Source organism: Podarcis vaucheri, assembly GCF_965113315.1.
Source record: "Podarcis vaucheri genome assembly, chromosome: 2".
Lineage (NCBI taxonomy): Eukaryota > Metazoa > Chordata > Lepidosauria > Squamata > Lacertidae > Podarcis > Podarcis vaucheri.
In genome coordinates this window covers 132,077,943-132,101,201 of record NC_138760.1, presented here as the reverse complement: position 1 = coordinate 132,101,201, position 23,259 = coordinate 132,077,943, and the positions used below count along the sequence as shown (strand labels likewise).

At 44.7% G+C, this 23,259-nt stretch overlaps 1 protein-coding gene across 1 annotated transcript in view; it reads right to left on the bottom strand.

Moving 5' to 3' along the window:
- Positions 1-23,259, bottom strand: part of LOC309525778 (uncharacterized protein) — a 242,351-nt gene that overhangs the window by 189,634 nt on the left and 29,458 nt on the right. The window lies entirely within an intron of this gene.

Sequence of the window (23,259 nt, the reverse complement as noted above, 5' to 3'; positions counted from 1 at the left end):
GTTCAGGTGTGGGAGTGAAATGGAGCATTTCCTTCTCCTGTCACCTTCTGAACCATATATTTAATTGGGATTAATTTGGGGGTAGATCCAGGGGGAGGATCTTGGCTTGGTTTGGGTGGAGGAGCTGTGTGCCACTTCTTAGTAGTAAATAAAATATTTACTAAAATTTTGTTGTTGTTGTTGTTTAGTCATTGAGTCGTGTCCGACTCTTCATGACCCCATGGACCAGAGCACGCCAGGCACTCCTGTCTTCCACTGCCTCCCGCGGTTTGGTCAGACTCATGCTGGTAGCTTTGAGAACACTCTCCAACCATCTCGTCCTCTGTCGTCCCCTTCTCCTTGTGCCCTCCATCTTTCCCAACATCAGGGTCTTTTCCAGGGAGTCTTCTCTTCTCATGAGGTGGCCAAAGTATTGGAGCCTCAGCTTCAGGATGTGTCCTTCCAGTGAGCACTCAGGGCTGATTTCCTTCAGAATGGATAGGTTTGATCTTCTTGCAGTCCATGGGACTCTCAAGAGTCTCCACCAGCACCAGAATTCAAAAGCATCAGTTCTTCGGGCGATCAGCCTTCTTTATGGTCCAGCTCTCACTTCCATACATCACTACTCTGAAAACCAGAGCTTTTACTATGCGGACCTAATAAATACTTCGTACTGCAGAATCTGAACCAGAACCATGGTTTCCTGTTGGGACAAAAACCATTTCTGGATGGGATCCATTCCACAATTCTGTGAAATATAATATACTTGTGTTAATTTTTTTTATTAGGGATCAGATCCCCTCTACCTCTGAAAAACGGCCTGTTTTGCCATCAGAGTGACAATATTAAGGAGAAAATTTTGTGGTGTTTGTAAGTTTGATTCTTCAGGGGATTCCCTGACAGAATTCCTGGTTTCAATATTTATTTTAACTTTGTAATGCATTTTATTGTGTTTTAAGTTTTTGCTTCTTGTAATCGCTTCAGCTACACAAATAAATAATATTCATATTCATATTTGGATGGGATGCAAAGCCTGTGGCTTTCTATTTTGCTTCTTTTTCCACAGCACAATAATTACTTTTTTCAAACTTCCATACATCATATAGAGTGTGAAATTATTTGTCCTTCTTTTGGTTTGTATTCAAAGCATCGTCCATCGTTTTCAGCAGGCAGTGCTGAGTTCTAGTGTTTCTCCAAGGAGTTCAGGTAAAGGTAAAGGACCCCTGACAGTTAAGTCCAGTCGCGGATGACTCTGGAGTTGTGGAGCTCATCTCGCTTTACTGGCCGAGGGAGCCGAACGTACAGCTTCCGGGTCATGTGGCCAGCATGACTAAGCTGCTTCTGGCAAACCAGAGCAGCGCGCGGAAACGCCATTTACCTTTCTGCCGGAGCGGTACCTATTTAACTACTTGCAGTGCGTGCTTTCAAACTGCTAGGTTGGCAGGAGCTGGGACCAAACAACGGGAGCTCACCCCATCACAGGGATTTGACCCGCCAACCTTCCAATTGGCAAACCCTAGGCTCAGTGGTTTCTCTCTACTGAAAAACCAAAAATGCATCAGTCTGTCCTCACATGCTCCAAGCTCTTTATTATTCCAGGAATCTTTTCCTGTGCCTCTCGCTTTCCCAAAATACTTTTTGAAAAGTAACTCGAATGGCAGACAGCATCTTTAGCAAATCTTTACAGCAAAGGTTTATACATTATTCAGCTCTTTGCTGTATTTCATAAGCTTATTGCCTTACTAAAGGACAGTGAGGATTAGCTGCCATTTGTATTATTTTCTCTTCCCTGTGTGTATTCTTCAATCTGAAGGAAGGCTTGAGCTTAAGCTTTTTTCACACTCCAAACACCTTCATGGTTCTCCCTCCCATGTGGATTCTACATTCCCTGCAGAAGACCCTAGGCTGAATCTTCCACATAGGCAATCGAAAGGATCTCAGAAAGTCCAGGGAAGACAGCTGTAAATATGTGGGACAGAAATCCCATCCCCCAAACGTCTTCTAAAAGTTGTGTAGTTATTTATGTCCTTGACATCTGAAGGGAGGGTGTTCCACAGGAAGGGTGCTACCGCCCAGAAGGCCCTCTGCCTGGATCCCTGTAACCTCACTTCCCACAGGGAGGGACCTGCCAGAAGGTTCTTGGAGCTGGACCTCAGTATCCGGGCTGAATGATGGAGGTGGAGACTCTCCTTCAGGTATACTGAGCCAGGGCTGTTTAGGGCTTTAAAGGTCAGCACCAACACATTGAATTGTGCTTGGAGCCAATGTAGGTCTTTCAGGACCAGTATTATATTGTCTTGGCGGCAACTCCCAGTCACCAGCCTAGCGGCTGCCAGAAGGTCATTGGAGCTGGACCTCAGTGTCCAGGCTGAATGATGGAGGTGGAAACTGGAGTGAGGTCACGTATTATTTGATCCCCAGATATAGGCCTCTGGGCTTGTGTTGAGGGAGAAAAGGCATATCCTCATTGCAAGGTGAAAACCCATTTCCTACTTGGATGCAGTCCAAGCACATCGAACCACAATTGTGACCTTTATATTAGGAATTTCTGCTGTAGGTTGACAGAATAATCTGTGCACATGCTCTTGTTTTATCACATTGTATGTGATCCTACTTGGATTAGGTGTTCAGGAAGTCCCCGACATGCCCTTTTTTTTAAGTTACAAAAACACCGTGGATTTGATTAGAAAATATGTTGTGTCAAAATTATTCAGATAGTCATAAATATATATTAAATAGGGTAGTCCAAAGTTTATTTTGGTGTGTAGAGACCTAAAAGTCAGAACTTTATTGGGGATACTCATTCAGCTGGTTGGAGTCCAGCTGGGCCTTCAGATCTAAAGTACATGATGGAAAATATCACTGAAAGAGTCTCCTCCCCTTCAAACATTGCCATGCTCTCAGGGGCATCGGAGTATTTGACACATAGCCATGAAAACTACTTACTGTTGCTCTTGATTGTGATGTTTATATTGCTAGGCTCAATGATGAGCACTGTGGGAGGTTAAGGGCCCTTTGTGCTTTGGCAAGAACAAGAATAAATGACAATGACTTTGGTAATTATAGGGGGAATAAACAAGCGCCTTGCACCATCCTCCCTCTGACTCAGTGCACAACTGTATGGCTGGAGAAAAACAAAGTGTGTGCAAACTCAAGGATATAATAATAATCATAGTTTATTATCTGTACCCTGCCCCTCTGACTGGGTTGCCTCAGCCACTCTGGGAAACTTCTCATAAATGGCTAGCAAAGGGAAAGTTGGGTTTGGACTGGCCTTTATCAGTCCAAACAGGGGTCATCAACATGGTGCCTTCCAGATTTTGTTTGATTACAACTCCCAGCAGCTAGCATGGCCAATGGTTAGGGCTGATGTTGTCTTCCCGCAATATTTGAAGGGTCACAGCACATGGCCCACCTTCTTGTTTATGAACATCTACATAACACAGAGTAACTGGCTTCCTTTAATGAGGTCTACGTGCTACTGCCATCTGGTCTGGTCTTCCGTCAACATTCAATACCATACTTTTTGAGTTTGTTATGTTAATTTTATATCCCAACATCCTGCTAAATTAATCAAGCAGAGTCATGACATCTCCAAGGGTTTCCCCGCAAATTATGCAACATGGTCATTGCAGAGATCAATTTTTTTTTCTCTCTACTAGTTGTAACCCTGTGGGTTATATCATTACATCTGATTGCCTCTGCTAATTGGGAGTGTAAACAACAAGGGGAATAAAGAACAGTCTCTGCAAAATCTGAATGAGTCTGATTTTGTCCTGTTCTCTGAAATATAGACTTTAGAATTAAAATATATGAACTTGATCCATGTGATAGATTCCCTGCCTAGCCCAATATAATCCAATACATGATATATAAAGCCCCATTCTAAACGATCAAAAGCTTTCTCTGCATCAAGAAATAATATGCCATATGGTTGTTTCACTTTATTGGTAACAAGAATGTAAAGTAACACCTTATATATGTTTGAAGAGAATTTATGTCCAAGGAACATGAAATAGATTCAAAACTGAATTATTGTCAAATATACAAATACATATTGACTGGAAAATACCACAGAGCAATCTAGAAACCCATTGGATCAAGTAGCCTCCAAGGGTGGACCAACTGCAAAGAGGAAAAGGTGCTGATAGCCTCAATCTTAACAGGAAGTGATCTGAACTTGACAAGGAACTGATGGCAATGTCCCCCACTGTCAGATCACCCTCTTCCTGCCCAGTTGAAAATACAAGGTCCAGAATGTAGCCTGTCACATACGAAGGGATGGTGACATGTTGGGACAGCCCCATGGTCATCCTGACAGCCATGAAGTCCTGAGCCACCGTGGAATCATTTGCCTTGGCCTGGATGTTGAAGTCCACCCAAATCAACAGTCTGGGAGTCCTTTACACTGCCTCCGAGATCACTTCTGTCAGCTGAGGCAGAGAGACTGCTGAGGAGTGAGATGGGTGGTAAACCAGCAGAGTCCCTCATCTGTCCTGACTACTCAATGCCAGGAACACACACTCTAGATCCCCCAACTTGACAGAGAACTTGGGGAGAGAGAGAGATGGGATCTCTACAGACCACAGCAACTCCCCCTTCCTGACCCTGAAGTCTACCCTAATGCTGCCCTGAATACCTAGGTGGGCATAGCTGGGTGAGACCAACTCCACCCTGCTCACCCACCCAGGTCTCTATGATATAGACACGATTGGCCTTGTCATCCACAATGAAATCATGGACAAAAGAGGTCTTACTCTGAGTTGACCTGAGATGCAATAGCAGAAGCCGCAGGCCGAAGAGCTGGCTGATAGGACAACTGCAATACCCCTGGTTGGAGGAGCAGATAGTGCACAGCGCAATCACTAACTGTGCCATGTGAACCTGCCTCACCACCCACACTATACCTCCCCCTACTCTGAACAACTGCAACTGGGGGCACCCTGCTCTCCTCAGCTCCTCTCTTGCCAGAGACATCACCCTTCCTTCAATAGAAACAACAACAAAACCCCACAAACATTAAAACCAGTTAACTCTCTAAACAAGATCCCAACCCCAAATGTTGTTCAGCAGCCTCAGCCTTTACACCTGGTCAGTTAGGACCCAGTGCTGTCTAAGGCCAGGTGGGAAAAGGCTTGTTAAACAGAGTGCAGGTCTAGCAGGCCTCACAGCCAGGAGGCAACTGAGGAATAGATAGTGGGGAGAGATTACAGTGAGAAGGGTGGGACATGGACAGATAAAATGTGGTTGTTTAAACCACTGAAAGCGATTAGAGAGAGACTGAAAGGAAAATGACAGTTTTAAACAAAAGCTGAATGTCTGAACTCCCTGGAGGAACACAAGAACTCAGCATAACCTGTTGAAAGTGATTGACAATGCTTTAAATACAGACAAAAAGGAAAGATTGATAATCTCCCTCTCTCTTTCTCTTTAGTTTTTTGCCGTCAGGTACTCCTTAGTGTTCAGTTCGGGCTTCAGTATAATAATAAAGCACTTGGGTATGAAGATGCAGCCCAGAAGCCCAGCACTGGAGGCCAAGATAGAGAAGACCTGAACGGCTACCATGTATTTCCCCTTGGTGCTCAGGTAGGTGGGCACAAAGGACACCCAAACACTGCAGAAGACCAGCATGCTGAAGGTGATCAGCTTGGCTTCATTGAAGGCCCCAGGCAGATTCCTGGCTAGGAAAGCCACCGTGAAGCAGATGGCAGCCAGGAAGCCCATGTAGCCGAGGGCAGCGTAAAACATAGCAACAGACCCTTCATTGCATTGCAAGATGATCTCGCAAGGTTGGGAGCTCCTGTCAGAGTCTGGGAATGGAGGAGAAAGTCCCAGCCAGGTGGTGCAGATGACAACTTGGACAGTGGAACAGGAAATGACAATGGAGTTGGCCAGACTCTTCCCCAGCCATTTCCTCAGCCTGTTCCCTGGCTTGGTAGCCAAGAAGGCCAGAACCACAGTGATGGTTTTTGCCAGCACAGAAGAGACGGCAGATGAAAAGACAATGCTGAAGACCGTTTGTCGGAGAAGACAGGTGACTTTCCTTGGCCGGCCGATGAAGAGGAAAGAGGACAAAAAGCAGAGCAGGAGGGAGAAGAGGAGGATGTAGGAGAGGTCTCTGTTGTTGGCTTTGACTAGGGGAGTTTCATTGTATTTCATGAATAGTCCCAAAACAAAGCCTGTGGTTGAAGATAAGAGTAGGGCAAAGGAAGCCAGGAGGATCCCCAAATATTCTTCATAGGATAAGAAGTTGATTGCTTTGGGGACACATAGATCTTGCTCCTTGTTTGGATGCCAATCTTCTGGACATTTGGTGCATTCATTGGCATCTGCACAGAGTAAGAGAGACTTCAGTATACTGACATTAGGCATACACCTAGAGCAGTCTGAATGCTGTTACAACTGTGGGGAATGGTTGGCATATGGGAGAGATCAAGAAAGAACGCTGTGTTCACTGATAGAGAAGTTTCACCCCATGGCTTCTTTCCATGGATGTCATGTCCTACCTTCCTGAGTGGAGATTGTCCCTTCTGAGCAGGGAGCACAGTCATAGCAGCACGGAGGCTTCCCTTCCTGAATCTTCTTGGCAAATCCAGGGCAACAGCTCTTTGTGCATCTTGCATGAGGCGTGGTCTGGAAATCAATAGAAGGAGCTGCATCAAGGCTTTAGAAATTGGATTTTTAAGTTTTGGAAGGCTCCCAGAATAATAATAATTATTATTATCATTTATACCCCACCCATCTGTCTGGGTTTCCCCCAGACACTCTGGCCAGCTTCCAGCACATATAAAAATATAATAAAACGTGAAACATTAAAAGTCATTTCTTTTTTGCTTATTGTCAAGCAGAATGGCTGTGAAACCTCTTTTGTGTTTCTACTTCTTCCCTTTAAGATTGTTACTGCACTTTTCTATACATCCAGACTATCCTGGCAGCGTGAAAGAGTTGAGGAACAAGAACCTAACAGCAATGCTAGGATCAAAATAAGAACAAACATGAGAATTGAACCAGCCATCATAAAAAGGTCCCACAAAATGTAGCACTAAAACAACTGACCCAGTTGCCATCACATCTGCTATGTGTGGGTGCAGTTGTGAAATAAGGCTGGACTGACTGATTTCTGCTTTCCTCGAAATGCTAAATGGCGATGTTGAGGTTGGCATGAAGGCTGCACTTAGTGCAAAAATTGGCACCTCATTTGCTTGTGAGGCAAATCTGCACTTCCCATTTTCATTTTAGGAAGCTTTTCCAGCTGGATGAGTATATATTTATTACAGCTGTTCATTTTGTAATTCATTTTGTAAGTCTCTTATTCATTGTCAACTTTTATACATGCTTATTCAAGAGTGAGATCCAATCAGCGCAATGGGATTTTGCTCCACGGAAGTATCCATGCTTGCAATAAAAGCCTCCTATGTACTGTTCAACTAGCTACTAGAGTGTAACAGAAATCATAATATTAAAAAGGCATATAACATTTCTCCTACCTTCTTCCACAGTGTGGGCCATACTATTATTTCTGGGCTAATGGTGAACTTTAGATTTGAGGACTCCTGTCTCTCTATGCTCCCGATTTTCACACTAGCATGCGACTTATTAGGAAATAGCACCCAATTCACAATATCAAAGTCAATGGCGAGTGCCCCATTCTCATCCAAGTACTGTCCATCAGCGGAAGTATTAGAAGGCAGATGGACTTCCTTCAAGAATGAATGAAGCTAGAATAACAGAGAAAACCACGTCGGATGGCATCCATTAGAAAAGATTGGATATGATTTTGAGAAATGATTTAAAGAATGGTCATCATGGAATTAATAAAGGTGGAACACAAAGTTCTAAGAAGGATGGAGTCATCTTTCTCCTACAGGATCTTGTTTTCTATAGCACCAATCTTAAAGGAAACTATATGAAAAAAGGCTATAAGGTTAAAAGAAAAAAGGTAAAGGACCCCTGGACAGTTAAATCTAGTCGAATTTGATTTTTAGTGTGGTGCTCATCTCCACTTTCAGGCCGAGGGAGCCAGCATTTCTTGGCAGACAGCTTTCCAAGACATGTGGCCAGCATGACTAAACCACTTCTGGTGCAGAGAGGACTGTGACGAGTCACAGAGCACATGAAAACGCGGCTTACCTTTCTGCCGCAGCAGTAGATATTTATCTACTCGCACTAGTATGCTTTCAAACTGCTAGGTTGGCAGGAGCTGGGACAGAGCAACTGGAGCTCACCCCATGGTGCAGATTTGAACTGCCAACCTTGCGATCGACAAGAGATTCAGTAGTTTAGACAACAGGATGGCTATACAGTGGCACCAGAAACCTGGTAGTCACAGATTATAAAGACCTTTGAAGGTGAAAATCGTTGGTTGGATATTCCTTCTATTTGTCACATGAGTACATGGCTGATGTCCCAGTTTTTCCAGGACACTTGTAGGGTATGCTATGCTCCTATCATGATGATTCCAGAGTTGGAAAATAAATCACAATCTTCAAAAGCAAGAGGCCATACCTGCCATGGCTGTAGACTTTGAGGTTCCATCTCGTCTTCTCCACCAACCATCAACCTCTGCTTTGATCTGGATGAATAGGCTGCGTTCAAGGCCTGAGCCACAACTTGGACACTGTAGTAAGTGATATAACTGTCTTGGGAGTGGATCCCTTCGATCTCCTCCTGGGGCAGCTGCATCTGATTCTCCTTCTCTCTGCATCTTTCCCAATTCCTCACAGATAAGGCATGCTTTAAATATGAACAACCAAATGCTTCATGCCAAGAAGCAGAAGCTATTGGGTCATAGTAGTCCTTTTTTGCCCCCTTTTTGGGCTTCATTGCAAAGGACAATGAACCATGGGCATATTGGAAGGCTTCTGTCTCATAAAACAAGATGTTATCCTGAAGACCTGTGGTGATCCAGACTTTCCCCCCGGTTTGTGTCCTTTCAAAGAAAGATTGTACCTCTATGATGACAAAAAATCCATACTGAGAGTCTGCATAATAAACAAATACATTGACCTGTCTCCACATGGCAGATGGCTCATGAGAGAACCACAAGGAAGTTTTCCGTTGTACTCTTTCCGTGAAGGAAACACAAATTTCCCTTTTGCTCATCAGAGGTGTCAAAGTGCTCAGGAATTTTTCTCCATTGTCATTGTCTGAAGCAAAGAGGCCGACCCATGTCCATCTGAAGTGCAGGAGGAGTTGGACAAGCCCATCATACTGAGCTTCTTCATTTGGGGCCATCGAGTTGACAAAAGGGGACTGTTTTTTATCATGAAGAACAAAGCCAGAACTGAGCTGGTGAGAGAAGGGGGAAAGAGTGATGCTTTGCTTTTCAGGACAAATTTAATTATCAACCTCAACCTTATTTGGGGGGGGGGAAAGTATTTTAATTTTATTTTAGTAATGTATATACCACTTAACTGCAGTAATCACTAAGCAGTTAAGAAAGAGCCAATAAGAAAAGAACCAAGAAGGTACATCTATTAAACCAAACCTCAATTAAAATGCCTGCAGGAATAATAATAATAAGATATCTTCAGCAGTACACATAAGGTCAATAGAGAAGGGCCTTGTTTTACCTAAAGTGGAAGGAAGTTATATAAAATTGTTCCCACAATAATATGCATACAGCTCCGGATGGAAACAAGCTGTGCATCTGACCTACTTGGGACCACAAACCATGACTGAGTAGGGTCATAATAGATCAGGTGGTTCTAGGGGTATCCTGGATGCAAATAGTTAAGCCTCTTTTAAACAAATACAAGAAACTTGAACCTAGCTCGGTAGCATAAAGTAAGGCAGGACAGCTTTAGAGGACTGGTGTTACATGCTGACAATAGCCTGTTCCTGTCAGAGGTCTAGCTGTAGAATTCCCTCGCTGCCTCTAGACCAGTCCAGGGGTAGCCGCATATAGAGCACTTTGCACTAATCAGGTCTTGAGGGTCACCATGTCCAAACTATCCAGAAGACCCAAACTGTTATTTTGTATGGAGTCCAACCCCATCCAGAACAATTGTATTAAAGGTCAATCCACTCTTTGAATTGGCCACTGAGATTCATTTGATGGATGACCATTCCTAGGTCATAAGGTTCCTTTCTTAGTATCATTTTGCTCAATTAATGTATTAATATAGTTCTATTATCCTCAGCATAGCTTGTTGTTTCATGAGATGGCAAATGTCAGGTGTGCCTGACTTGAAGCCCATTCTTACTTGTGGGATTTTGTAGATGCCCAACATGCCTGCAACGTGCCTGGAGATGTCGGATTCACCCCGTTCAAGAACAGCCAGTAACGTTTTCTGCCTTCCACAGGTGTAGTTTGGAATATTGATTTTCCCGCCAGCAAGCAGATCTGTCAGGGCATCAGAAGTCGTTCTGCCATCAAAAAGGGTCTCATAGATGCTGTAGCCCAGGGTGATGTTGGGAAGGAGCCAGGAGTTATGATTGACATCCTGAACGGCCAGCAAGAAGCTAAGGATTTGCCATCCCCTCTTATTTAAATAACTGCAAAAAGAATTGTGCCACATAGTCGTATTTGATTCCATGAAATTGCAAGTCACGTTCTTTTTTGTATAAATCAAACCAAATGGGAAAGGAGCACAGTAACTAGGGCAATGTGCATGGTATTTTTTGCAGGAGAGGAGAACGGAGAAAAAACTAGGAAACAAATCAGCCCCCTGAACCCACCACCAGCTCCAGCGGCAAAGGTGCCAACAATATTTTATTCTGTGAACTTCCAGGATATCTTAGGATCAATTCCAGTATATAAATCAAATAAAAAAATAAAAATAAAAACTGCACCTAAGATTGAGGAGGACAGTTGCACATATGACATCACACACGACGCATGATATCACATGACGTTTCGGAAGGAGCCAGGGAATGGAGCCAAACACAGTTGCCGCAGCTCATCATTTCTCACGCTCTACATTCCAGTCTGAGATGGCCCCATGAGCAGATACTTCCTTCTCCTTTCTCTGCCAAATATCTTCCGGACTTCTATAATACTTCTATAATACTAAGCTGTGCAAACAAAAATCATGGCTAATTGGGTAATATTGTATCTGCTACCTTATTTTACTCCTAATCTTGAAGAGGCTTAATTAAGAGCAACATAAATACCAGAACTATTGCGGAAGATGGAGCCCCTTCAACTGTGCATGCACTAGCCGATCCAAAAAAAGGGGGGGGTGGTTAGAACCTATTTGAATCCCACTGCCCTAAAATAGCTTATGGAGATTTTTAAACTGATGCAGCAAGATTTGGCTGTAATAATACACTATACTGCTCAAGCTATGGAGGAACATTCTCAGATGCACAAAAAATGGAACGCTTTGAATGGGGAACACTTTGAACACATGAAACAATTACAAAAGTGAGTCTAAACATGTAGACATATAGATTTACTAGTAACAAAACTTCATTGATTGTATGGAAAGATATTTGATAAGGGTACCCCATCTACTGTATTTCATCAGGCTTATATTACAGTTCTACCCAGGTAAAGATCATACCAATTGTGGGAACTGTTGACCCACATCATTGATTAATGTTGTTACGAAGATTTTAACAGTGATTTATGCAAATGCATTAGGTAATAATGCATAATGATAGTTTTTAAGAATGACCAGATTGATTTTATACCAACAAGACAAGCTGCAGATAATAATAGACTAGTGGTGAACTTGATAGATTTAAATAGAAATAAGAATCAAATTTTTATAATATCATTAGACACTGAGAAGATTTATTATAAAGACTACATAGAAGTAGATTTAACTAAATTTGGATTTCCACTGGGTTTTATAAAATGGATTAAAGTACAGTATGTTTCAGCTACAGCTAAAGTGAACAGTCTTATGCCTGCTCTTTTTCCACTGGTCCGAGGAACTAGACAAGCATGTTAAGAACCCCTGGCTTGCACCATTAGACAACATTGTAAGATTCATGGAGCACTTCACAATTCTGTTGAATACAAACTGGTGTTCTTTGCAGATGATAGTCTTCTGTTTATTTCAAAGCCTCCATTGTGTATCCCCAATCTGTTGCAAACAACTGATGCTTTGGGTAAAATGTCAGGATACTCTATCAATTGGTCCAAATTAGAACTGATGCCAATAGGTGAAAAATTAATTATCCATTCAATATCAATTTTGAATTTGTACTGAAACTATCACATATTTAATTATGTTAATACCAAGAGTCGTTAACTCAGTCGTTGTTGTTTAGTCGTTTAGTCGTGTCCTACTCTTCGTGACCCCATGGACCAGAACATGTGAGTTAGTTACAGTTAATACAAACAAAATAATCAGACGCCTCCCAAGATATTGATAGATGGGTGTCATTAAACCTTATCCTTTGGGGAAATGGTGAATGCTCTAAAAATGAACATTATCCCCAGATTCATTTATATTCTGAGAGGACTTCCAGTTTTTATATCCCAATCATATTTCCAAAAGAAAAACTTCCTGTTTAGGAAATGTCTTTGAAGGTCAAATGTACTGAGAATATCATTGCAGAAAGTGCCATTACAAATTAAGGAAGGTGGCTTTGGAATTGCAAATCTGGAATTATACCATCATGCTCATTTATTGTCAAGTATCAGACACTGGAGACCTGCTGGTGGTCTTAATCTCAAGAGTTGGGCAACTTTAGAGAATACATACATACATACATACATACATACATACATACATACATACATACAGTAAAGCCTTTGGTTAGGTGGACAGTATTAGGATTCATTTCCACATGATAAACTGACTCTGTGGGGAAATCCTACTTTATACTTTTTTTTATATAAATGAAATGCTTCTAATATTTTTTTAATACAATCTCTCACACCCAACAGCCTTCCACAGCATGGAATCCTCCACCCCATTACAGGAAGGGAAGATTGGGGAAGCCGGGCTTCACTTCGTCCAGCGGTCAGTAGCTGCCACTGTATCTTAGGTCTTCTCCAGGCATTATATATGTCACAAACATTGCTTCCCATAAAAGGGTTGGCATGTTTGGAATCAAAGCATGAGAAGAGCACCTGCCTAAGCCGAGTAGAAAGTTACAGTTTTCAGTTGCATAGATTGCTTTGTGCCTGGGGGAAATAACTGTGCATTAAAAATTGTGCTCCCCATCTATCATTGCACCCAGCTATGAAGGACAAGCCTGCCTTGCAACTTTTCTGAGTGACAGTTTTCATGCCAAGAAACGCTCCATGAGACACAATGAGAGAATGAATTTCCTTTGGCTAACTACAGAAAACCTGCAATAGTCATACCCCATAGACCTTAAGGACCCTATAGACATCCAGTAGAGACCCACCCTAGCTTCAGTCACTTTCATCTCAGAGGGGCTGACCCAGGTGCATCAAGAGAACGGGAGTGTAGCAGAAACACATCAATGCATTACTCACGCATCAACCCAGTTCAAGGGGGTTCTGGAGAAGGTGAAGGGCAAACGATCTCCAATGAATTTTGAAGATACAATTCCACTAATGAGATGGTTTCCTGGTCTGTAAAAATTCACAGCATAATTGAAATCCCTGACCAGATTCAGTGAGCATTTTGCCTTCTGCTGCATCCCGCAGGTTACAAGAGGGAGCAACAAGAGCTGTGCTATCATTCTGAATCCACCGCCTACCCTTCTGACTGTTTCTCTCAATTTCATAACTAGCTAATCAGAAGAAGCCTAAACTCTTGCAAAGACATGTCCAGCTCTGGCTTCAGGGACAAAGAGGAAAGGATATAGCTCAGCGGTAGATCATTGGCTTGCACCCAAAAGTGCCAGGTTCAACCTCTCCTAACTGTTCCAGGTAGGGCTGAATATGTCCTCTACTTGGAGAGCTGCTTCCAGTCAGTAGATACTACTAACCTAGAAGGCAGCTTCCTATGCTCCGCTTAAGTTTCACAAGGACTTATCCCCTACACCCTTTCACCTGAACTCTATATTGACTGCAAGGACTCGTTGTGGCACACAATACATTTTATACATCAAACTTTTCAGGCACAGTAGAGTAAATAATCTCTTGCTGCTCTTGATTTTGATGCTTGTGTTATTGTTCCCAAAGGCAACATTTGAAGGGTGTGCAAGGAGGATAAGAACAGATCACTGTGGTTCTGATAATTGTAAGTGGAAGAGAGGTCTCCTCTGGGAGCAGGTGCAGAGCAGGAGAAAAACATGTTGACTCAAGAGACTGACAAGGTACAAATAGGGAGAAAAGTTGAGTTTGGCTGAACATGATGGACATCAAAAGAGCCCTGAAACTGGATCAGGTGAAGGGCCCATAAAGTCTTCTCAAAATGGACAACCAGTTGCATCAAAGGGAAGGCCACAAGCAGGGGGGTCAGTGCAGCATCCCTTTCCCTACATGTGATGCCCAAGAACTGGCACTCAGGGTCTTCCTGCCTCAGACAATGGAGGGAGGACATATTCATAAGGGCTAGTACTTGTTTATAGCCTTATCCACCTCCATGACATGGCCTAAATCTCTATTTTTATTTTAAACAAAATTCACATACCACTTTTTTGTAGGGGGGCCACTAATATGGTGTCCTCCAGAATATAGCTCCCAGCAGACACAACTTGTAATTTATTTTTCCTCTCATCATTTATATTTTTAACCAATAGTTTTATCTTTATTAATCTTAAGACCTGCTAAATTTTATATTGCCTCTGTCCCACTCTTACTTACGGACTTCTTGTTAAAACTGTGTTTATGCAAGACAATCTTATTCGGCTACGAGTGATCGCCAAAAAAGAAGAAGAAGATACCTTTAATCTTATTCTTTGTGCCAATACTTCTAAAACTATTATAAACAACAAAGATGAGAATGGGCAGCCTTATTTTGTTCCTTTAGCTATTTCACAATTCTCAGTCCAGTCAGGGCATTATTTACTATCAACTTAGCTGACTGGTTAGTATATGTTGCCTTGACTCCTTTTATGAAAGTGTCTCCATAACTCATATATTCTAAAACGTTAAATTTACTGAATCTGAAGCAGTCGATAAATCTTTTTTTGTTCTCTCACAGTTTCCTATATTCTTATAAAGCTGGCTTTGTGTGGATATACATATTTCTGTATAGCATAACTCCAAAGCTTAGCAATTACAGAGCGAGATCCTGGTGGGTGTCATTGTGGCTGCCCCCATGCCCGCGCTGGGTGCCACTGCTCCATGGGCAGTGTGCCACACCCCCAGGATGCACACCACACCCCCAGGACACGTGCCAGCCCCATCTCCGCCTGCCCTCCGCCCCTGGTGCCGGAGCATGCAACATCCACCAGCCACAGAGGAAAAAATACAAATGGTAGCAAATCATCATTGTCCTTTAGTAAGGCTTATGGAATACAGTTAACAGCCAGATAATGTATAAACGTTTGCTACGAAGATATTAAGGATGCTGTCTGCCATGCAAGTGACTTCTCAAAAAGTATTTCAGGAAAGCGAGAGGCACAGGAAAAGATTCCTGGAATAATAAAGAGCTTGGAGCATGTGCGGACAGACTGATGACTTTTCGTTTTTCAGTAGAGAGAAGCTAGAATTAATTCAAGTTCTGAACTCCTTGGAGAAACACTACAACTCAGCACTGCCTGCTGAAAATGATGGACGATGCTTTGAATACAAACCAAAAGAAGGACGAATAATTTCACACTCTCTATATTTTTATTTATTTATTTAAGATTTTTCACTTGCTCTTTGCCATAAAGCCCCAGGGTGGATTACAATATATACCGTATTTTTTGCAGCATAACACTCACTTTTTTCCTCCTAGAAAGTAAGGGGAAATGTCTGTGCATGTTATGGAGCGAATGCCTGCGGGTGGCGGGTGGGATCTGCTGCAGTTGTGAGCAGAGGATCCATGGTTCCCCTTCCTTCCCTCCTCCATGGTTACAAAGCATGGGTCCTCAGGATTTTTGCATTGGGCTACTCCAAACTCACTGTCAGATCACATGTTTAGAATATTTTTTTTCTTGTTTTCCTCCTCTGAAAACTACGTGCGTGTTATGGTCTGGTGCGTGTTATAGAGCGAAAAATACGGTAATTAAAAAAACCAACAATAAAATGTTACAATAATTATTCAATTAGAACCACTCCAAAGAGAAGAGAATAGTATGACATATGGAAGTTTGAAATAAGTAATTATTGTGCTGTGTAAAAAGAAGCAAAATAGAAAGCCACAGGCTTTGGATCCCATCCGAATATGAATCTGAATATTGTTTATTTGTGTAGCTGAAGCCATTACAAGAGACAAAAAATGAAAACAGAATAAAATGCATTTACACAGTTAAAATAAATATTGAAACCAGGAATTCTGTCAGGGAAGGGTTTGCTCCTCTGAATAATCTAACTTTTCTCCTTAATATTGCCACTCTGAAGGCAAAACAGGCCGTTTTTCAGTGGTGGAGGGGAGATCTGATGCCTAAGAAAAAATTAACACAACTATATTTATTCCGGGGTATTTGCCATGTGTTTGTGTGTGTGATAGAGTTTGGCCTGAACTTTTCTGACAATAGTATTAGAAGAGCCCGACAACAGTTCCCTTTTTTTAACAGTTAAGATCAGTGGAATGGTCTCCCTCGTGGGAAGGGTGTGGATTCCCCTTCCTTTGAGGTTTTTAAGGAGAGTTTGGATGGCCATCTGTCATGGATGCTTGAGCTGAGGTTCCTGCATTGCAGGGACTTGGACTAGATGACGTTTGGGGTCTCCTTCCAACCCTACAATTCTATGATTTACACATATATATGCTGTGGGTTAAACCACAGAGCCTAGGACTTGCTGATCAAAAGGTCGGCGGTTCGAATCCCCGCGATGGGGTGAGCTCCCGTCTTTCGGTCCCAGCTCCTGCCAACCTAGCAGTTTGAAAGCACGTCAAAGTGCAAGTAGATAAATAGGTACCTCTCCGGTGGGAAGGTAAACGGTGTTTCTGTGCGATGCTCTGGTGCACCAGAAGCGGCTTAGTCATGCTGGCCACATGACCCGGAAGCTGTACGCTGGCTCCCTCGGCCAATAAAGCGAGATGAACGCAGCAACCCCAGAGTTGGCCACGACTGGACCTAATGGTCAGGGGTCCCTTTACCTTTTACATACACCTGAGTCCAGGTGGAGAGAGAGTCCAAAGCTTTTGCATGACACAAGGCTGTTAGGATTTTTATCCACCCGTGCTGCTCCAGTATGTAGCACTATGTTGGTTTATATCATGTGAGTGTCTGAGCGTGAGATAGGAAGTCTCAGCACTGTTGGAAGTTTAGTTTCACTTCTGTGTGTGATGCTGTTCTGTAGACATGCTGATGGATTCTTTGTATATAGACTGTAAAATAAAGTAGTTTAGAGCTACTAATTGACTCTTTCTTCTGCTATGAGATGCCAGAAGACAAGTGTGTTCCTCTCAGGAGGGAGGGGTCGCTTACTGCCGGTCTCTCTGGACTGAGGGAGATTTACAGCCCGAGAGTGACCATCGGAGAGACGCCCCAGTGTCTTGGGAAGTTGGCGGCCTTCCCGGGCGTTTTCCAACAGGGTCCTCCCAACTCCAGACACCAACCGCCAAGCTCTGGCCCTCAACTGACTCCTCATTCACATTCAACCTTCGCTTTCAAACTCCCAGCCAAACATCGCTTGCCACCAACATTCAGATTCCCTCTTCCAGGGCGGCCCACCTATGAGGCAAGAGGCTGCAACCGCTTCAAGTGGCAGGATCCGCAGGGGCAGCAGATCTGGCCTCCAAGAGACGCATCGCCTGCTGCTCCTGCCACAGTGGCAACAACAGCTGAGGCATTGCCCCTTCGAAGCCTGATCTGCCCCTTCCATGGCATCCTGCCCATGCTGCCTCTTGGTGAACAGGAGGGGCTGCTGTTCTCCCTCCCCCTCGTTCCCAATGTAGCTCTTTGTTCCCCCCTTCTTTCCAACATAGATCTTCACTCACCCCGTCTTCCTTGGCAGGTGGACACCATTTTGTGGTTCTCCTCAGGTGCCAAAATGTCTTGGGCCGGCCTCTGTGACTGATCCTTAAGGAGGCTGTGCTTGTATAAATAAAGGCCCACTTTCCCACTTAAATCCTTGGTCTGCTGGCGTTCCTCTGCGGAATCAGGAGATTCATTTGGGAGACCATGAAGGGAGAGGAAATAAAACCCTACCGAGGAAATAGGGGTGATGTATTTGAAGGCTTTATTAACCCAACCTACAAAAAAACCACCATAAAATAACACCCACTCAGGTTAGGAAGCTATCGGATTATTAGATCGATAGACATAGGCAAGCTCTAACATAACACGGGTTTCTCAGTTAGGAGAAGGCAAGCAGTTTTAATTAAGAGTAGAAATCCAGTAAATGAGAAAAGCATCACAGGAAGACAAGACGGCAAGTTTCCAGCAGGGTCCACAGCATGCCAAAAATGACAAGAGAGCGCTTTCCTTCCCCGTAGAAGAGGTCAGGTGTTTTTGAATAGCCTGCCCACCCCATGTAAAAAATAATGACGATCAAGTGTCCTCGGTTTTCTAAATATTCTCATCATGCTCAACACAAAAGCTCTGACATCCTTACGCGATGGAACATGCACAGGGACCGATTCTGAGCGTTTTGCTCCATCTCCAAGAAATTAACCAAAAAGATGCACGTGTAGCAAACGATGGAAGTGCAAGGTTTTGAAGTGGAAGATCCACCGGGTCTGATGGCACATGAACCCAAAAGCCTTTGAGCTTTGCCAGTTATCTGAGGTTTTCATGGCTGCCTTCCCAGGACTTCCAGGGTTCCTCCTAGCCACAAAGTCCTCATTGAGAAGGCGCACTGAGAAACCCCAGGGTAAAAGCGATGGCTGCAACAGAGTGCTTCCACCCAGGGCTCCAGCCAGTCACGAAGTCCTGCCCTTTCCCAGGTCACTCCATTCCCTATCCCTTCTGCTCCAACATTCAGCACTGAACCGCAGGACCAAAATTTAGATGTTTCAGGTCCTCCCAACCCCACTACTATCCATGGCCCCAAATGGTGTGTTGTGCGTTTCCCAAAGAGGAGGGTGGGGTTATGGGCAAGGGAGTGGTGGTGGGGCACTGGAGGTATAAATGACTGACGACTTTGAAAAGCTGGTATCACTGAACCTAAAGAGTTTTAACTGGCTTCTGAATAAATGTGCAGTAGATTGCTACTGTTTGGAAATTTAATTGCGTCCTTAGCTGCAAATTTTGGTGTTCCCTCAAGCCAGCTGATCCACACACACACCCAGGAAAAAAGGATGCCATTTTTACTTTACAAGGATCCATGCTATGAGGATCCTATAGATGCAGAGCTCCTTCAAGGCTGTGCTTTCTTATTGGGGGTGGGCTGGGGAAGGAGTGCATTTGTGGCATGAAAATCCATGAATCATAGAATCATAGAATCATAGAGTTGGAAGAGACCACAAGGGCCATCGAGTCCAACCCCCTGCCAAGCAGGAAACACCATCAGAGCACTCCTGACATATGGTTGTCAAGCCTCTGCTTAAAGACCTCCAAAGTAGGAGACTCCACCACACTCCTTGGCAGCAAATTCCACTGTCGAACAGCTCTCACTGTCAGGAAGTTCTTCCTAATGTTTAGGTGGAATCTTCTTTCTTGTAGTTTGGATCCATTGCTCCGTGTCCGCTTCTCTGGAGCAGCAGAAAACAACCTTTCTCCCTCCTCTATGTGACATCCTTTTATATATTTGAACATGGCTATCATATCACTCCTTAACCTCCTCTTCTCCAGGCTAAACATGCCCAGCTCCCTTAACCGTGAGATTTCCACAGGAGACTACAGGAGGTGCCTCAGCAGGAAGCAATGTAGGGATCCAGGAAATTGCAGGCTTAACAGCTGCTCTGGGTAAATTGATGGAAAGCATTAATAAAGATAGAAGAACCAAATGTATTAGAAGAACAAGTCTTGCTGTAGAAGTGCCAGCATGGCTTCTGCTATTGAAATAGTTCTTTGAAGAGTCCAGCAAGTAGATACAGAGAAGGGGATGATCCAGCTGACATTGTGTAGCTCGGTTTTGTGAAGATGTCCCCCACCAAAGACTCCTGGGCAAACCTCGGCTTGGCCGCTGTGAGAAGCAGCATGCAGCCCAGGACTCCCTGCACCTCTGCCCCCGAAGGTATTCACTTCCTTGGTGCGGTGACGAAGCAACGTAAATGAAAAACGATGGCAAAATAAATGCCCCCATCTGGCAAAGCAGGTAAGAAAGGGGATCCATCCTTGCGGTCATGGATGCTCGCACTGAAACCAGGAGGCAAACAGGATGGGATCACAGAACAGCAGCCTCCACCTTTTTCACACCTTGGACCCACCTTTCACCGAAGAAGGATCCATTTCTTAATTTTGTGCGGTGCTCGTGCCGCTGTAGCGACCCACCCTGAGACCGAGACGCAACCTGGTAAGAGGCTAAAAGAACTTCCTCATGCAGCGCACAATTAAACCACGGAACTCCCTGCCACCGGAGGCAAGAACGGCCACCAACTCGGATGGTTTTAAAAGAGGATTAGACAAATTCATGAAGGAGGGGTGGGCCATGGATGGCTCTGCCCTGCCTGCACAGCTTCTGAATACGAGTTTCTGGAAACCACAGGAGGAGAATGTTGCTCTTGTGCCTGCGGGTTTTCTATGGGCCCCCGATTGGCCCCTGTGAGAATAGGAAGCTGGTCCATTGGCCTAATCCAGAAGACTCTCCTTATATTTTTATGTTAAGATGAAATACCTCTGAGGGCAGCTGATTTCTCAACCCCACACATTATCTAGAGCAGTGTTTCCCAACCTTGGGCCTCCAGCTGTTTTTGGACTACAACTCCCATCATCCCTAGCTAGCAAGACCAGTGGTCAGGTATGATGGGAATTGTAGTTCAAAAACAGCTGGAGGCCCAAGGTTGGGAAACACTGATCTAGAGGACAGTTTGCATGCTGGTTGGGTCCACTGGCCCTGTTGTTGGGCCTGACAGGCTAAGAAAGCTAATCTAATTACAGTGGTACCTCGGGTTAAGTACTTAATTCGTTCCGGAGGTCTGTTCTTAACCTGAAACTGTTCTTAACCTGAAGCACTGTTACTGGTTTCAGAACTCACAGGGTTAAGGAGTTCTGTGGTGACGTCTCTTACCTGAGGCGTGGTTAGAAACTCTTTGGGAGTGGTCTGACTCTGAGAGTTGCAGTCTGGTTTCGCTTTTAGCGAAGAGAGGGTGCAAGATGTGTGCTTTGTCACCCGGACAGATGTAAGATCTGGTTTACTTCATGATTAAAGGCTAACAAGATAAGGAAAGCCTTTGTGTCTGCTCTGAATTATTGCTGCATTGCTTCGACCGCTGTGTTTATCTCTGCTAACGGCAAGAGACAGAGGCCGGAAGGATTTTTGGATCAGCACGGACAGGCAGCAGAGCTGCGCAGGGAAGCGTGCCTGGACTCCATGTTTGTTTTCCTTGGCACTCAAGGCACTATTGGCCTCTCCGTCTGCCAATAGGTTATGGGCAGTTTGCCAAAGCTTTGAAGCATTGCAGGAATGCCACACATGTGGGGAATGCCAGCAGGAAAGTTGCTGGGGCCAGCCGGAGCTGTCTTTGAGGCTGGAAGGAGCTCGCTGGGAGGCCGATCTGCCGGAGGCCGGAGGAAGCTGTTGCTGTCGTGAGTAAGCTTACCCCGGGGGAGAAGGAGATGGCTCAGTCCCAGGAACATGGTTTTGAGCTTAAGCTGCCATGTGAAAAGTTAACCACTAAGACGTGGCCGGAGTTTTGAGGCAAGCAGCTAGCTGAAAGACGCAAAGGTTTGCCTGTGCTGTGTTGCTGCGGAGTTCGAGAGCAGCAGAAAATCGTCTCTCCGGACGGGGTGCTGGATAAGCTGTGAGTAAGCTTGGGGACCCTTGGGAGAACGGAAGACAATGGCAGGCAGCCAGGTCTTGGAGGACATTCCGTCTGGAAAGCTCACTCTAAGAAGTTGGGCAAGGACGTGAAGTCAGCAAGGGCTGTCTGGGGATGTACTGCTGCGTTTGCTGTGAAGCTTCAGCAGGAGGCCAGAGCCCTGGGGAAGGAATACAAAAGCCTAGAGATGGCTGTAGCCCCTGTTCCTGATGTTTTAGCCTCAAGGAGCGCTGGTGAGCAGGTCGGGGGGGCGAAGGATTCCAAAGGCAAGTTTAAGAAGCCTGCTGGAATGAGATGGCGGTTCAGAGGGGGCAAAGCTGGCAAGGAGTGCTTTTCCGGAAGAAGAAGGAGAAGGAGGCCAGCTGGGAGGAGCCCCGGGCAGTGTTTTTCCACTGGAGTTCAACATCTGCGTGGCAGTTGCCCCCACCGGAGCAGAGAGGCAAGACAGGATGTTGCCAAGTTTGCCAAGGTCAACCAGCTGAGTTCCCATGGGAATCATTCTGGAAGAGGAGGCCAGCGTGGGAACGCAAGGGAAGGACATGGCTCAGACACTGGGGAGGTTTGTTTTCTTATCACTGCTTCTATGGCAACTGTGAAGAACAACTCCAGCCAGGACATGGTGATGCGCTGGGTTTTGGATACTACTGTCAGTCGTCACCTGATAAGCGAACCTGCTGGCGAAATGCGGAACTGCAGGGCTGTTTCAACTGGAATGACTGTTATGTTCGCAGACGGAACACAAAAATCAGTCTGTGGTGTGGCTAACGTGTTTTTCTCTTCTTTACAGGAGGAGCTAGAGGTCTACGTTGTGCCGGGACTGAATTGTTGTCTATTATCTGTATCAGCTCTAATGAAGCAGGGATACAATGTTTGTTTTGAAAATGACACCTGTTCCATTTTCAGAGGAGGGAGACAACTGGTCAACGTGCAGAGGGAGAACAATCTCTTTGTTCTGGAGACACCTCTGGAGGGTGGTGGGAATGCTGGAAAAGCACAGGTGCAGTGTGCTAAGGTTCCCAGTCATGTGCAAAAGTTGCACAGGTGCACAAAAGGGTGTGAACTCCGGAAATGTGGGAGGAGGTCCCAAGGGTGCAGGGCATGCAAAGGTGCAAAGGTACTTGGTTTTCCCGGGTTTGGGAGGGTAGCCAAAGAGCCCTTTGAGCTTGTTCACACAGATCTGTCAGGACCCATGAGGTGTGAGAGTCTGGGTGGGACCAGGTATGTGCTGTCGCTGACAGATGACCACAGCCAGGTTGGCTGGTGTTTCTCTCTCAAATCACAGGGGGAGGCGGTGCAACTGATCCAGGATTGGGTTGCGGAGGTGGAACGAAGGTTCTCCACCAGGGTGCAAGGGTTCAAGAGCGACCGAGGGTCACAGTTTACTGGGTCTGCTCTGGAGGAGTTTTTCAAGGAAAAGGGAATACGTCACCAGGTGACGGGTGCAAAG